Source organism: Eumetopias jubatus, unplaced genomic scaffold, assembly GCF_037043125.1.
Source record: "Eumetopias jubatus isolate StellerSeaLion01/CBP00866 unplaced genomic scaffold, mEumJub1_p1.0 scaffold_1, whole genome shotgun sequence".
Lineage (NCBI taxonomy): Eukaryota > Metazoa > Chordata > Mammalia > Carnivora > Otariidae > Eumetopias > Eumetopias jubatus.
This window is the reverse complement of record NW_028274807.1, coordinates 153683085-153700493: the sequence shown is the minus strand read 5'-3', so window position 1 is coordinate 153700493 and position 17409 is coordinate 153683085. Positions and strand designations below refer to the sequence as shown.

The following is a 17409-nucleotide window of genomic DNA, read 5'->3' as shown; positions in this document are numbered from 1 at the left end:
TCTCTCTCCAAAAAAAAAAAAAAATGTTTTTGTTGTTGTTGTTGGGGGGGGGGGAGCAGATAGAGAGGGAGAGAGAGAATCCCAAGCAGGCTCCACACCCAGCTCAGAGCCCCACACGGAGCTCAATCTCATGACCCTGAGATCATGACCTGAGCCAAAATTAAGAGTCAGACCCTTAACCTACTGAGCCACCAAGGCGCTCCCCCCAACCTCATTCTTTTGCATGTGGATGTACAAGTTGTTCTTTTAAACCACTAAATTTGAGGGTGTAGCAATAGATAACTGAAACACCATCTCCCAGTTCTTCATTCCCCATCTGGTTCAACCAGCCAACCGAGGTCTATGGATTCTACTTCCTCCATATGATGGATCCTTCCATTTTCACTGCCACTCTATTCCCAAGTCATTATCGCCTCTGAGACAAGTGCCACAGCAACCTTGTCATCCTGTCTTTTCCCCTTCCAGAATGTCTTCATTTAGCCAGAAATAGGTTTTTTATTTTTACTTTTTTTGAAGATTTTATTTATATATTTGACAGAGAGATAGAGAGCACAAACAAGCAGGCAGAGTGGCGGGCAGAGGCAGAGTGAGAAGCAAGCTCCCTGCTCGTGGGGCTAGACCCCAGAATCCTGGGATCCTGACCTGAGCTGAAGGCAGACGCTCAACCAACTGAGCCACCCAGGTGCCCCGAGATAGGTTTTTTAATGCTAATCTGATCCTGTCCTCATCCATTTAAAACACTTCATTGCTTTTAGTACCAATTCCAAACTCCTTAAAATGACTTTTAAGACCCTTCATGACCTGCCTATAATCCCTTTTCAGTTTCCATCCCATACACACCCTCCTTTGTAGCTAAAGCCGGTTCCTTCCCAGGAAACATGGGCATCATTTTCTCAAGAAGATGTTCCTGATGGCCAAAGATTATACCAGCAATACGCAAATCTTCTCTTGCACTATGGAAACAATCTCTCGATATGAATCCCCTCTCCATTACCTCAGTTATAATCTCCAAATACTGTTTTTAAATATCATCCTTATATTGATACTTAGTAAGCATGCCAATATCTATGAATGCAACAGGACTTTACGATAATGAGAATTCTGGGGGACCTGGGGGGCTCAGTTGGTTAAGCATCCGACTCCTGATTTCGGCTCAGGCCATGATCTCAGGGTGGTGAGATCGAGCCCCACATTGGGCTCCACACTGGAGCTTAAGATTTTCTCTCCCTCACCCTTTGCCCCTCCCCCCTCCAAGATGAGAATTCTTCAGTGTATCAGGAGTTTTGACACTTCTGAATGGTCTTTTACAATTTCATAAAGAGGTTTTGCAATGATTGTTTCTTTTTGTCCTCAACATTGTTGTAATATGGATATTCAAACCCATTTTGAGGGTGAAGAAATTGAGGCTCCAAGAAGTAAATCAATGAATCAACTTGCTCAGCTAGTAAGTGTCACAACTAGAACTTGAAAAGAGTTCTTCGACTCTAGATCTGGCTTTTTTTTTTTTTTTAGGATACAAAGGGTTAAATCAAGTGTTATTTCCATAATCAAATTTCTGGTGGAAACTACAAGTTTTTTTGCAACCAATTCATCTCAGTGAGTAGATAATTACCAAGAAATACTACAAAGATGTGAAAGCATAAATTTCTACCCACTTTGCCAAAGCAGTAACATTCACAGGGATGGACATCAAGCTCCTCTCCCAGCTTCACTTTTCATTCACTGGCTATTCAAATCAAGCTCCAAAGGCAAAACTATTTGCCAACTTAAAAGTTGCCAGTAATCATTCGACCCAAATCTGGCGAATTTTGTGTAACCCTGAAATGGATCCAAACAGTGCTGAACACTCATTTCAGGTGGAAAAATTTAAGGAAGTGCCAAAAAATTCCATAATCAAGACAAATAGTATTTTAAGGCAATATTTTTAGAAATCAGGAGTTAATATATTCATGATGAACAGTACATCAATATTTTAAGTAAAGACAGGTTTAAAGTAAGTAAAGACTGATTTTTCCTTTTTTCTCAGGTTTCAATATGTCTCAGCACACACTGTTACTGATCCTGTCATATTAAAATTTTCAATATTTTGTTCTTTATGGATTTTTTTGTATTCATTTTTATTTAAAAATATTCCATTAACATATTATTTATCTTGATTACTTACTAAGTTTTTTGGCACCCCATTAAATTTTGCACCCAAGGTCAGTGCCTCACTTGCTTTACCCTATGTCTGGCCCTGTATCCAAAGTCTCTGTCACCAGAATGTTTGGAGCACAGTGGCATTATCTAATTTTGTGAAATAGTCTTTCCCACTGTCTTACAGATGTGGAAATTAGGATAAGTTCTGGTTTTTGTATAGTTGGGTGTATAAGTTAGTTTTGTTTTTAAAGCATTTCATTTATACTTGGTATATGGTACACAGTGTGCAAGATACAATTTTAAGGACAGGATGCCCAGTTAAATTTGAATTTCAGATAAATACCAAAAATTTTTTGATATAAATATATTCCAAATATTGCATTGTTTATCTGAAATTCAGATTCAACCGGCATCCGTGTCTCTCCTTCCCACTCCCTAAATGTGGCAACTCTAGGTATATAGGAGTTGAGAACCATTTTATCTTATTTTGTTACTATTTTTTAAAGATTTTATTTATTTAAGAGAGAGAGAGCCAGAGAGAGAAAGCATGAGAGGGGGGAGGTCAGAGGGAGAAGCCGACTCCCCAGTGAGCAGGGAGTCCGATGTAGGACTCGATGCTGGGACTCTGGGATCATGACTTGAGCCAAAGGCAGACGCCCAACCGACTGAGCCACCCAGGCGCCTGAGAACCATTTTGGAAAAGAAATAGGAGAAACAAGAAAATTTAACTATAACTAATTAAGTTTACAACTAGTGGGATGGATCCTCTCTGCCCTCAGATCTCATTTTTACCCTCGCTCCGCTCTGCTGTGCTTTCAGGGGGCTGACTCCTCCTATAGGCTGTTTCCCAGGATCCCAGGTCAGCTGATTTCTGGCTAAGTCCAGCCAATGGGAGGCGTCGTTGGGAAATCAGAAGGCAAGAGGTAGGGAGAAACCAGGGGTATTTCTCCTCTTCTTTCTCTGCCTCAGGTAGTCTTTCTGGGAAAGGCTCATCCCTCAACAGGCTCAGGGCAGTTCTGGTTTTGCTCAATGACCCCAGCCCTTGGACTCCAGGAACACCTCCTGCTTCCTTTCTTTCTCCCCCCTCGCTCCAGCAGGAGGCAGTAATGTCCTGCTATTTTAAGGGCTGGGTTGCCTCACTGCCTTGCCAGGTTTCTCGGCTCCTCTATCCAATCCCCTGTATTAGGTTCCCTCCGGGGTTTTCTCCCCTGTTTTCAATGCTTAGAGTGGTTTCTATTTTCCTGGTTAGACCCTGACCAATAGAAATCCTTTGGCAAAAGTCTTAAAAACAACATATTGAGTCGGGGAGCCTCTTCTCATCCTAAGGTTCTTTATTCCTTCTGGAGGTGTCCTACAAAGTTTGTTGGCTTTTAGATTTGTGTCCTTATCATTATTTCTGAACCACTAATATGCAAATACAAGATATTGTTGATAGAAGTCTTAATAGTATACATGGGATTTTCACAATTATAGCTAGTACCTTTAAGAGAATTAGTCTGTCGCATAGCCTAGTGTTTTTCATGACTCTTTGGCGCCATCTCCAGTGGACATTTCTAATTTACAAGTGAAAGAAAAAAATGTATGTATGTTAAACATACTTTTATTGTGCTCTAAACTATGACTTTGAGATTGTTTCAGTTATAAACATGGAAAATTTAAGTAACTAGGGTTGTTGTTTTTTTTAATTCTTATTTATTTATTTATTTGACACAGAGAGAGAGAGAGACAGCTAGAGAGGGAACACAAGCAGGGGGAGTGGGAGAGGGAGAAGCAGGCTTCCCGCTGAGCAGGGAGCCCAATGCAGGGCTCCATCCCAGGACCCTGGGATCATGACCTGAGCCAAGGCACCAAGGTGCCACCCAGGCGCCCCCCCAGTGAGTATCTTTAGCATATCCACTATGCTAAAGATAGTATGTATCCGGGGCGCCTGCGTGGCTCAGTCGTTAAGCGTCTGCCTTCGGGCTCAGGTCATGATCCCAGGGTCCTAGGATCGAGCCCCACATCGAGCCCCACATCGAGCCCCACATCGAGCCCCACATCGAGCCCCACATCGAGCCCCACATCGGGCTCCCTGCTCGGCGGGAAGCCTGCTTCTCCCTCTCCCACTCCCCCTGCTTGTGTTCCTGCTCTCGCTGTGTCTCTCTCTGTCAAATAAATAAATAAGTAAAAATTAAAAAAAAGGATAGTATGTATCCTTCTAGTCCATGTTTAAAAAATATAAACAACACATTATGAATCATTCAACTTTATATAAGTATTGCACAGATATTATTCTGAAACTTGCTTTTTTTTTAAAGATTTTTTTTTATTTATTTATTCATGAGAGACAGAGAGAGAGAGAGGCAGAGGGAGAAGCAGGCTCCCAAGGAGCAGGGAGCCCGATGTGGGACTCGATCCCAGGACTCTGGGACCGCGACCTGAGCCGAAGGCAGATGCTTAACCATCTGAGCCACCCAGGCGCCCTAAAACTTGCTTTTTTTAACTCAACATCATCTTTTTGATATCGAAATATATATTTATAAAATACATAGTATTCATATAAAATATGTTTATATTTATATAAATATATGTTAAAATATAAAAAATATATATTTTATTAAACTTTATAGTATATTTTAAAATGTTCAGTATTCTACTAAATGATTATCACTTCAGTATACTTTTCTAGCATGATTCGTAAGTAAAAGTCTTATAAGTAATATAGGCATTACTTATCTCATTGATGGGAATCTGCAAGTAGGATGTTCCATTGCTAGATGAGCGACTCAGCATGTCTGGATGCAACTGGACATCCCTGGGATCCTTTTTGTCTCCCCCTGGTGGTCCCAGATAACTGCCACAGCTGTGCCCTTGCCGGACAGTATCCAAAGCAAGAAGGGGAGCAAAAAGAATTTCTATTTTCTCGGTCCTCCATTCGATCCTCCTATTTATTGCGTCGCTGGGGAGATGCCAGGGCCTCGTCCACCCTGTGAAGGCCGGCGGCGCAGGAGCCCCAGCCCTGGGGCCCCCATGATGCAGGGGCCTGTGGAAAGGAGCAGTCCAGGGCGCCCAGGCACCCATTCTGTGTTCGTCTGCATTCGTTTTTCAAGAAACATGATTCATATTGCTGCTTGGAAAAAAAAAAAAAGAATTTCTATTTTCTAGCCTTATTCTCTAACAGATAGGTACCACATTCCATCAATGGGAAGGCACATGTTTTTTTAACTATTAAGAAAACCAAAATTCCGACACTTAAACTGACAGTATTTTCTTATCCCTTAGGAGTTTTGTTTTATACTCTTAAAAATAACCCTTTTAAACTTAGACATAACATTTTTAAAATTATATATTACTCTTGAGTATACAAAATAGGAAGGTAGAAATGAAATAAATTGGTTAAGGGTATTTTCAGAATGTCTTCTCACCAGAGTTCCACTCTAAATCACTTTTCAAATCAGATCCTTCCACGTCCATGTTTCCCCCCAAAATGTTACCCTCTGGGCTATAAGGAACTGGCAGTGCAGTATCTCCTCACAGAATGTGCCACTGTGGTCTCAGGAACACCCATTCTGCAAGTTGTAATTCTAGTACTTTCTGGATCTTACCAGATGTCACAAAGGGTAGGTTTTCAGATCATGTTTGTACACACGCAGGGTTGACAAACACACTACACCAGCCATCCGGCAACATGCTATCAGTTGTGAGAAGCCTGCAAATTTCAGAAATGAAAGAAAGATTGTGTGCCTTGGAATCAATGAAGTATGGTGGAACTTCCCTAGACTCTTACCAAGATTTCCCTTTGTTTTCATTGGCAAAATTGTTGCCTGCCTGCCACCGCATCAATTACTGGTAAGAAGAAATGAGATTCCAAAGCATGCCTTGGATCCATCACACAGTATTCACAAAGTATTTCTGTGAGGGATAAATAAAATCAGGATTTTGTTAACTAGGAGGAATGGGGTATGGCTGTTGACACTTTACCCTATTTATCTCTTCTTTTATTCGCAGACTTTGAACTCATCTCCAATTTTCATTTTACAAAGCACAACTCACTCTTGAACATGTGCACAGCTGTAAGAGTTTCTCTAGGATACATTCTACACAGTGAGATTTAGCTGAATAATGGGGTACCCATATTTTTGGGATTTTTATTGTGAAACTTTCCAAACATGCCCCAAACTAGAAAGTATAACAAACCCCATGTGTCCATCCCTTAGCTTCATTTAACCATAGACTTGTTTCATTTACCCCTTCCCCCTTGTTATATTTTTTGTTGGAGTAGGAGTATTTTAAAGCAAATCCCAGACATTGTACCATTCAGTTCTAAATACTTCAGTATGCAACTCAAAAAGAAATCTCCAAATATTTTCTTGCATGACCACAATCCATTATCACATCTAACAAAATGCAAATAATTATTTAATATTATTCAATTACCAAGCCATACTCAAATTTCCTTGATTGTATAAAAAATTCTTTTTGTAATTTCTGTTTAAAATCAAGATCAAACAGGATCTGTTTTATTTGGTTGTTACGTCTCTCGTGTTTCTCATAAGTCTTTTAAGTCTTATGTTTCTCTTAATCTAGAACAGTCCCCTCCCCTTTTATTTTTCCTTTCATTGACTTGCTGATGAAATTAGAGTCTAATATAAAGTCCCTCCTTTGAGATCTTGTATATTGCTTCCTTGTGGACTGCGTCCTTTATGCTCAGTGTTTCCTGTGGACTAGGGGTCAGTTTTAAAGGTTTGACTGCATTATTATTTTATTTATTTATTTATTTATTTATTTATTTAAAGATTTTATTTATTTATTTGACAGAGAGAGAGAGATAGTGAGAGCAGGAACACAAGCAGGGGGAGTGGGAGGGGAAGAAGCAGGCTTCCCACCAAGCAGGGAGCCCAACGCAGGGCTCAAACCCTGGGATCATGACCTGAGCCAAAGGCAGATGCTTAACGACTGAGCCACCCAGGTACCCCTATTATTGTTTTTTAAATATTTTAATTTTTAAGTAATCTCTACCCCCAATGTGGGGCTCAAACTCACAACCCCGAGATCAAGAGTCACATGTTCCACTGAGTGAGCCAGCCAGGTGCCCGGTTTGATTGTATTATGACTCAAAATTTTTTCCTGAGAATCCTTACTAAGTCGTGCTATGTACTTTCTGTACCCACTCAGGAGGCATGCGATGTTGGTTGTCTCACTTTCTGTGGCATTAAGAGTGATGATTGGGTTTGGATGGTGACAGCCTGATTTTTATATGTTTCCTATCAGTTTTTCTTGTAGTTGTTTTAGCAGCATTAATGACTAGTGCTTGAATCACTTATTTTACTAATGGTTGAAACAATTTTCTAGTTTGGACACTCCTGCATTTATTAACTAGAATCAGGGCAAGGTGAGTGCCTTCTCAAATTTTCTACCCTAGGCACTTGACTCACCTTACCCTAGTCCCAGCCCTAACTGGAACTCTTCTGTTTTGAAACACTTTCCCTTATCCACGGGGATATTAGGTTATACTGAAATTCTATTTATATTAGAAAAGCAGAAATGTTTAGTTCTTTCCCTATAACTAACAATTTTCAGAGGAATAAGTTGATGGCCTGGCTATCTCCAGGACTATTTGCTTTCTAAAAAATTATTCTGAACTCATGACTTTTTATATATTCAATATGTTTTAATCAACTGCAGTCCTTAACCTTTTTGAAATTAAAATTATCCCATGTGTGCCTGTGGAAGCCACAACCCCAATGATTGTTTGATATTATAATTCTACCATGCTTTTATTATTTATTTATTTATTTTAAAAGATCTTATTTATTTTGTTGACAGAGAGAGACACAGCGAGAGAGGGAACACAAGCAGGGGGAGTGGGAGAGGGAGAAGCAGGCTTCCTGCTGAGCAGGGAGCCCAATGCGGGGCTCGATCCCAGGACCCTGGGATCGTGACCTGAGCCGAAGGCAGACGCTTAACGACTGAGCCACCCAGGTGCCCCTCTACTGTGCTTTTAATCCCTTATTTCATTGTTGTTGTGTATGTATTTTAGGTATATCCTCATGTTCGCCAGTTTCTTTGCTCATTCTTGTTTCCTTTTTAAGGAAATAGCTATATTGAGATATAATTCATATTCACGCACTTAAAGTGTACAGTTTGGTGGGTTTTAGTATCTCACAAAGTTGTGCAACCATTACCACTATCTAATTCCAAAATATTTCATCATTCCCCAAAGAAATGCTGCACGCATTACTAGTTCTCTCCTGCTCCTCCCACGTCATGGCTCCCGGTGATCACTAATCTGCTTTCTGTCTCAAATTGACTATTCGAGGATTTGCCTAGTCTGGACATCTCACACAAAAAGAATCATACAATGTATGCTGTCTGTGACTGGCTTTTTCACTTTGCATGTTTTCAAAGTTCATCCATATAGTAGCATATATCAGCACTCCATTCCTTTTCATGGCTGACTAATATTCCATTGTTTGTGACTACCACATTTTGTTTATTAATTCATCAAGTGATGGCCATTTGGGTTATTTCCACTTTGGGGCTATTAAGAATAAAGCTACTTTGCCCATTTTAATTTATTTTATTTTGTTTTTAATTTTTTTTCAAGCAATCTTCACGCCTAACATGGGGCTCTAATTCATGACCCCAACACCAAGAATCACATGTTCCACCAACTAAACTAGTCAGGTTCCCCTCTTTGCCCATTTTAATTAAAAACTTTTTAATATTTAATATTTTATTTTTATTTTATTTATTATTTTTTATGTTAAAGATTTATTTATTATTTTAGAGAGAAAGACAGAGTGTGGGAGGGAGAGGGAGAGAGAGAGAATCTCTAGCTGATTCCCCTCTGAACACAGAGCCCAATGACATGGGGCTAGATCCCATGACCCTGAGATCATGACCTGAGCCTAAACCAATAGTCAGTAACTTAACCAACTGAGACACCCAGGAGTCCCATTTATATTTTATTTTTAAAAATTTCTGCTTTCCTTTTGTCTGGAACTGCCATCTTCCAGTAATTCACTAAAATGATCAAAACAAAGGGAAAGAGGAGAGATACCCACTATATGTTCTCTAGGCCTTTTAGAAAACATGGAGTTGTTCCTTTGGCCACATACATGGGAATCTACAAGAAAGGTGATATTGTGGACATCAAGGGAATGGGCACTGTTCAAAAAGGAATGCCCCACAAATGTCACCATGGCAAAACTGGAAGAGTCTATAATGTTACTGAGCATGCTGTTGGCATTGTTCTAAACAAACAAGGGCAAGATTCTTGCCAAGAGAATTAATGTACACATTGAGCATATTAAACACTCAAAGAGCTGAGATAGCTTCCTGAAGTGTGTGATGGAAAATGATCAGAAAGAGAAGGAAGCCAAAAAAAAAGGTACTTGGGTTCAACTGAAGTGCCAGCCTGCCCCACCCAGAGAAGCACGTTTTATGAGAACCAATAGAAAGGAGCCCAAACTGCTGGAAACCATTCCCTATGAATTCGTGGCATGATAAATGTAAAGAAAATAAAAAACCTCAAGACTGTTAAAAAAATTTTTTTCTTTAAAGATTTATTTATTTAAGAGAACACCAGAAAGGGGAAGGTGCAGCGGAAGAGGGAGAGACAGAATCTGAAGCTGACTCCCTGCTGACTTCAGAGCCCAATGCAGGGCTTGATCTCACAACCCCGACATCATGACCTGAGCCAAAACTAAGAGTCAGTTGTTTAACCAACTGAGCCACCCAGGTGCCCCTTAAAATTTTTAATGTAATCTCTACCCCCAATGTGGGGCTCAAACTCACAACCTTGAGATTGAGAGTCATATGCTCTTCTCCAAAGAAGACAGCCAAATGGCCAACAGACACATGAAAAAATGTTGAACATCACTCGGCATCAAGGAAATACAAATCAAAACCACAATGAGTTGCTACCTCACACCAGTCAGAATGGCTAAAATTAACAAGCCAAGAAATGATAGATGTTGGTGAGGATGTGGAGGAAGGAGAACCCTCCTACACTGCTGGTGGGAATGCAAGCTGGTGCAGCCATTCTGGAAAACAGTATGGAGTTTCTTCAAAGAGTTGAAAATAGAGCTACCCTATGACCCAGCAATTGCACTACTGGGTATTTACCTCAAAGATACAAATGTATTGATCTGAAGGGGCAGTTGCACCCCAATGTTTATAGCAGCAATGTCCACAATAGCCAAACTATGGAAAGAGCCCAGATGTCCATTGATAGATGAATGGATAAAGAAGATGTGGTAGGGGCACCTGGGTGGCTCAGCTGGTTAAGCGTCTGCCTTAGGCCCAGGTCATGATCCTGGGGTCCTGGGATCGAGCCCTGTGTCGCGCTCCCTGCTCAGTAAGGAGCCTGCTTCTCCCTCTCCCTCTGCCTGCCATTCCCCCTGCTTGTGCTATCTCTCTCTGTCAAATAAATAGATAAAATATATGAAAAAAAAGATGTGGTATACATATACACAATGGAATATTATGCAGCCATCAAAAATGAAATCTTGCCATTTGCAACAATGTGGATGGAACTAGAGGGTATTATGCTAAGTGTAATAAGTCAATCAGAGAAAGACAATTATCATATGATCTCACTGATATGTGGAATTTAAGAAATAAGGCAGAGGATCATAAGGGAAGAGAGAAAAAAATGAAACAAGATGAAACCAGAGAGAGAGACAAACCATAAGAGTCTCTTTTTTTCTTTTGATTTTTAAAGATCTTATTTATTTATTTGACAGACAGAGATAGCGAGAGCAGGAACACAAGCAGGGGGAGTGGAAGAGGGAGAAGCAGGCTTCCTGTGGAGCAGGGAGCCCGATGCAGGGCTCGATCCCAGGACCCCGGGATCATGACCTGAGCTGAAGGCAGATGCTTAATGACTGAGCCACCCAGGCGCCCCAGGAGACTCTTAATCTCAGGAAACAAACTGAGGGTTGTTGGAGGGGAGGGAGGTGGGGGGATGAGGTGGCTGGGTAATGGACATTGGAGAGGGTATGTGTTGTGGTGAATGCTGTGTATTGTGTAAGACTGATGAATCACAGACCTGTACGCCTGAAACAAATAATACATTATATATTAGTAATAAAAACAAACAAACAAACAAACAAATAAACAAATAAATAGACCCCAGACACATGGGTTTGTTTCTGGGCTCTCAATTCTATTCATTGATGTTTATGTCTAATCTTAAGCCGGTACGATACTGGCTTGATTACCATTACTTTGTAGTGTATTTTGAAATGAGGAAATGTGTGTCCTCCATGTTTGTTCTTTTTCAAGGTTGTTTTAGGTTTTTTCAGAAGCTCTTGAAATACCATATGTAGTTTAGAATCAGCTTGTAAATTTCTAGAAAGTCAGCTAGGATTCTGATAGATATTGCATTGAATTTGTAGATCAATTTGGGGAGTATTGTCACCTTTATAATATTAAGTCTTCTGATCCATGAATATGGGATTTTTTTCAATTTATTTAGATATCCTTTAATTTCTTTCAACAATATTTTATAATTTTCAGCATATAATGTTATATTTGTTTTGTGAGTGTGTTTCTAAGAATTTTATTCTTTTTGATGCTATTTCAAATGGAATTATTTTCTTAATTTCATTTTCATGTTGTTCATTGAAAGTATATAGAAAAAAATTGATCTTTCATTCTGCAGCCTTGATGAAAATAAAACTGTTTCTCTTAGTTCTAATAGTTTTTCAGGTAATTCCTTAGGGTTTTGTATATACAAGGCCACATCATCTGTGGATAGAGATAATTTTACTTTTTCCTTTCCAATCTGGATGCCTTTTTTTATCCTTGCCCAATTTCCCTGACTAGAATCTTCTATTACAACTTTGAACAGGAATAGCAAGGGTGGACATCCTTGTCTTATTCCTGATTTTAGGGGGAAAACATCCAGTCTTTCACCATTAAATATGTTAGTTGTAAGTTTTTCATAGACGCTCTTTTGTCAGGTTCCCTTCTGTGCCTAGTTGTTTGTTGAGTGTTTTTGTTTGTTTTTTTTTAATGACAAGTTGTTGAATTTTATCAAATGCTTTTTTGTGTCTATTGAGATGATCATGGGTTCTTTTTTCATTTTAGTGATATGATGCATTAAAATAGTTATTTTTCAGATGTTAAACCAAACTCTCATTCCCAGGATAAATCTCTTTTGGTCATGGTGCATTTTTATACGTTGCCGCATGTTTGCTAGTGTTTGAGGGGCCATGTTTTTCTCTTCATGCACTTTAATTCCTACTTTTATGTTTTAAATTCACCAATAAAGAGTGAACCTATAAAACCCTAGGCAACCCACCCCTGACCCCAATAAAGGCAAAACCCCAGGCCCAAGCTCTCTCTGTCTGTACCCCTGATCTCACTGTATGGCCTGGATGTGCCATGTACCCTCCAGGACTTCTCAGTAATAAACCTTGTTTTTTTTCAAGGTTTCCTGATGGTTGTTACTGAGGTGCATCTTGCCATCATAAGAACCACATGGGCTGGTCTGGCCTCAACACTGGGGAAATGGTGTTGTCCCAGGCCTTTCTAGCCAGTAGCTTCACTATCTGTAGGCTGGGACCAACACAAAACAAATGGCTACTAGGAGGGTTTTGTTTGTTAACTCTGACATCTGGTTGCTCTCACTTGCAGTATCTGTTGCCTGTTTTTTTGTTTTTTATTTTTTTCAATGTTAAGTCATCCTTTGTTTCTTTGCATGTACCATAATTTTTTTTTGTCAGAAACTGGACATTTTAGATAATATCGTAGTAACCCTTCCAATAGGGCTTGTTATTGTTATTTGCTCATTTGTTTGTTTAGTGAATGACTGGATTATTTTAGTGTAGTCTATTCTCTCTCCATCCTCCCCTTTCCCTGTGGTAAACCTCTAATGTTGTCCTGAGGCTGGCAGAAGCCCAATCGTCCATAGTCATCCTGGGACGTGGAGGTTTTGGCAGGGCTTTCTTTAATATCTCTTCCTCGGACCACACCGCTGTTAGACTCCACCAATTGCCCACTGGTTACTCTATTATTTTCAGCAAAGCCCTGGTGCAAAAATTGCTCCCCAGAAGAACCCAATCCAATTCAGTCTCCTTTGATGGGATAGATTTTTTTTTTTTTAAGATTTTATTTATTTATTTTGAGAGAGAGAGGGGGAGAATGAGCTTGGGAGGAGAAGAGGGAGAGAGAATTTCAAGCTGACTCCACACCAAGCGCGGAGCACTGAGCCCGACACAGGGCTTGATTTCAAGACCCTGAGATCATGACCTGAGCCAAAATCAGGAGCGAGACCCTCAACCTACTGAGCCACCCAGGTGCCCTGATGAAATAGTTTTTTGAGAGCAGTATTTTTTTTTTAAGATTTTATTTTTTTGACAAAAAGAGAGAGAAAACAAGCAGGGGGAACAGAAGAAAGAGAAACAGGCTCCCCACTGAGCAGGGAGCCCAATGTGGGGCTCGATCCCAGGACCCCGGGATCATGACCTGAGCTGAAGGCAGACGCTTAACCGCCTGAGCCACCCAGGCACCCCTGAGAGAAGTATTTGAGTTTATTCGGATCCCAGGCAGGCTCTTCCCCACTCCCTTTCCCAGGTTTTCTAGCTGGCCTATACTTTGCCTATATATCCAATAAATATGTCATTCTCCTCCCAGTTGCCTTTCACCACCATCTCCACTGTTTCTGAGAGAACCCTCAGGCTTGAACTTCTCCACATTGATAGCAGATGAAATCAGTGTCTTTGGGAAGAAAATAAGAGCTGTCTTTTTCATCCTGCTTCTTCCCTTAGGCAAAACCTCTGAGCCATTACTCTGAAGGGGCTGGGGACTGTGGCACACTTCTCTCGGAGTGACTCTCTTGCCCTAGGAATTGAGTATTCAGTAGAAAGGGGGTGGTAACATCACATCTTGGCTTGCCTCTTCCGGCTTGGAACCACTGCTTGGTGAGCTGGGGCAAGGACAATCAGAGCTTTGTGGACTCTCAGAGGCGCCACATCCAGGGTAGAGAGCCTCAGTCCCATGAGCAGGATCTGGGCAGACGAAAGGAGCCCTCATTTCTCAGCCACACTCACAGGAAGTGAGCCTCTGCAACAGGTTGATGGGGACAAGATGAGAAATGCTGATGTCCTGCTGTTCGCAGGAAATAGCCCTCCAACTGGGAGCTAGAGGGGTGAGAGAGCCCTGTGTTCTTTCTTGGATGTACCAGTCTTGAGTGTTCATCTTGCCGAGTGGGAGTGGGGGAAGGAGGAGTGGGTCTCAGCTTAAATACCATAGACTCAGTGTTTGTACTGAATTTTAGTAGTTTTTGTTTGTTTTGTTTTAGTAAATGTTTCTTTCTTTCTTTTCTTTTTTTTAGAAATTTATATATATATTTTTAAAGATTTTATTTGTTTGACAGAGAGAGATGCAGCGAGAGAGGGAACACAAGCAGGGGGATTGGGAGAGGGAGAAGCAGGCTTCCCGTGGAGCAGGGAGCCCAATGCGGGGCTCCATCCCAGGACCCTGAGATCATGACCTGAGCCGAAGGCAGACGCTTAACGACTGAGCCACCCAGGCGCCCCTTTCTTTCTTTTCTTTTTATAGCCTATATGTCCTTAGGACCATTTCTAGAGATTTTAAATGATTTTGTTGTTTTTTCTTTTTCAACAAGAACCAAGTTTTTCATTTGTTCATTTCTCCCATTTGAAGTATTCCTCGATGACATCCTTGGCCTGAGACTCTTTGCCATGGTCCTTAATCACCACACAACTGCAACCAACCACTTGGTGGGGCTTTCCCTCTTTGTCAACTTTACAGAGGCTTACCCATCCCCCTAGTTTCTTGTTGTCACCAGCTTTAATTAGGTTGATTTTGGTGTTCAGCACAAAGGGCCTCCTCCAAATTGACATACATAGGCTCATCACAGTTGCATGCAAACGCACAAAGATGGGCTTGGAGCTTGTCTAAGGCTTTGGCCGCTTAGTGAATTCCATGTGCTAGGCCGTTGTGGATGAAGGTGGTCTTCAGTACCTCTTGAAAAGCAGCAGTATGAACACCCATTACACCTCCAGCAGTCATGCCTTCCTCAGCAATGGCAGTGGGTTACTGGTAGAGCCGAATCTTGAATGCACCTGAGCCTCCGCGCGACTCGCTGACAGCGGCAGGGAAAAACAAAAACTGATTTTATGTTTGTTTTTGAAAAAGGATGTTCACCAATTTCACTGGGGAATGGGTCCACGATGTCTTAATCTTGCTCGTGGAAATCTTCCCCTCCACCATGGTTTCTTGCATTATACCTCTACTTTCTTAGTTTCCTTTCCTTATTCTAGAAGTCCAGAATATGTTTTTGTTACAACTTTGTTAGATTAACATTTTTGTTGAAGAAATGCAAGATGTGGATGTTGCCATGGTTCAACAAAAGATTATGAGAGAAATTGAAAGAGAGGATTATTACTCACAAGATCTGGAGGAAGGGGACGCCTGGGTGGCTCAGTCGGTTAAGCGTCTGCCTTTGGCTCAGGTCATGATCCCAGGGTCCTGGGATCAAGTCCCACATTGGGCTCCCTGCTCAGCGGGGAGCCTGCTTCTCCCTCTGCCTGCCACTCCCCCTTCTTGTACTCTTTCTGTCTCTCTCTCTCTCTGACAAATAAATAAATAAAATCTTAAAAAAAAAAAGATCTGGAGGAAGTACACAGTATGTGTCAAGGGGCCACTTGAGCACTCAGGAAGGTCAAGGTAGGGTGCAGAGAGGGAGAGGACCTGGGGCATATGCCTTCATCATTCTCTGTGGGTGGGGAGGGCTTTGGGGTTCCTGGGCTAAGGCTGGATTGGTCAATTCAAACCCAAAACAGTGTGCTCTGGGGAAGCTCCATGGGGAGTTTTTTTTGTTTTTTGTTTTTTAAGATTTTATTTGTCAGAGAGAGAGAGCACAAGCAGGGGGAGCAGTAGAGGCAGAGGGAGAAGCAGGCTCCCTGCTGAGCAAGGAGCCCGATGTGGGACTCGATCCCAGGACACTGGGATCATGAACAACCAGAACCGAAGGCAGACCCCCAACCGACTGAGCCACCCAGGCATCCCATCCAAGGGGAGTCTTCTCTATGGGGTGTACAAGAGAAAGGCTCTGGGAGAGAGGACAGACAGTTGGTCACAAGGGCTGTTGAGGAAGTCATGTCAGGAATTTACATTTGCTTGTGACTCTGCAGGCCATTACCTAGGTAGGACATGTGCTTGCTTGTATGGGGGGTAATGTCAGTTAAGCCTGCTGGCAGGCTGTTTGGCTAAACAAAATAAATGCTAAGGCAGCAATAGCATGGCTAGCTTAGCTAAACTCCTGACATATTTCTTACTAAAACATAAGGGTGTTACAGGATTTCTTCTCCTCTAAGTGCCCACGGTTCCTGGCCATGCTGCTTTTAAGAACGAAGAGGTAGACCAGACAGACTGGTGGGTAGCAACACAAAGTTTACTGAGTGATAGCAAAGTGATAGTACAAAGCTACCAAAGAGGGAGGGGACCCGAGAGGGTTGCCAATTTGACATTTAGTTCTAGGGGTTTTTATGGGCTTATTGGCGGGCTGTTTTAATCTGATTAACCCTCCCTATGCCTGGCATCCAATCAGATTTTTGTCATCTATCTATTACGTGGGCAAGGTTGGAGGGCTCCTTCCAAGGTGGTGTAAAATCCTTTAAAGGGTGGTTTCCTCTTAGGGTCGGGGCCCCTTGTCTGCCTGCCTTTCTTCCAACTATCCTTCATCAAAGCAACAATTTTAACCCCTTCCCTTTAAAACAGTATGAAGTATATTTAATAACAACTGTTAGATATAATAAAGTATTCACACCAAAACATGTTTTATTTTTTTACACCACATCTGACATTCACATTCAATTTATTATTTTATTTTATTTTATTTTTTAAGTAAGGTCTAGGCCCAACATGGGGCTGGAACTCATATCCCCAAGATCAAGAGTGGCATGCTCTACAGACTGAGCTAGCCAGGTACCCCAGAATCATACCTTTTAAAAAAAACTTTATTTGGGGCACCTGGGTGGCTCAGTTGGTTAAGCATCTGCCTTTGGCTCAGGTCATGATCCTGGGGTCCCAGATGGAGCCCACTTTTCCCTCTCCCTCTGTCCCTCCCCCCCGCTCATATGAGCGCTTTCTCTCTCTCTCTCTCTCAAATAAGTAAATAAAATCTTAAAAAAAAACCCAAAACTTTATTTTTAACCAATTTTAGATTTACAGAAAAGTTGCAAACATAATTCAGAAAGTTCCCACATATTTTCCACTTAGCTTCATCTAATTCTAACATCTTACATGACCAAA

The 17409-nt window shown here is 41.3% G+C and overlaps 1 pseudogene; it reads right to left on the bottom strand.

Moving 5' to 3' along the window:
* Positions 1-14777: 14777 nt before the first annotated feature.
* LOC114212358 (small ribosomal subunit protein eS12 pseudogene) lies at positions 14778-15174 on the bottom strand (annotated as a pseudogene).
* Positions 15175-17409: the final 2235 nt, after the last annotated feature.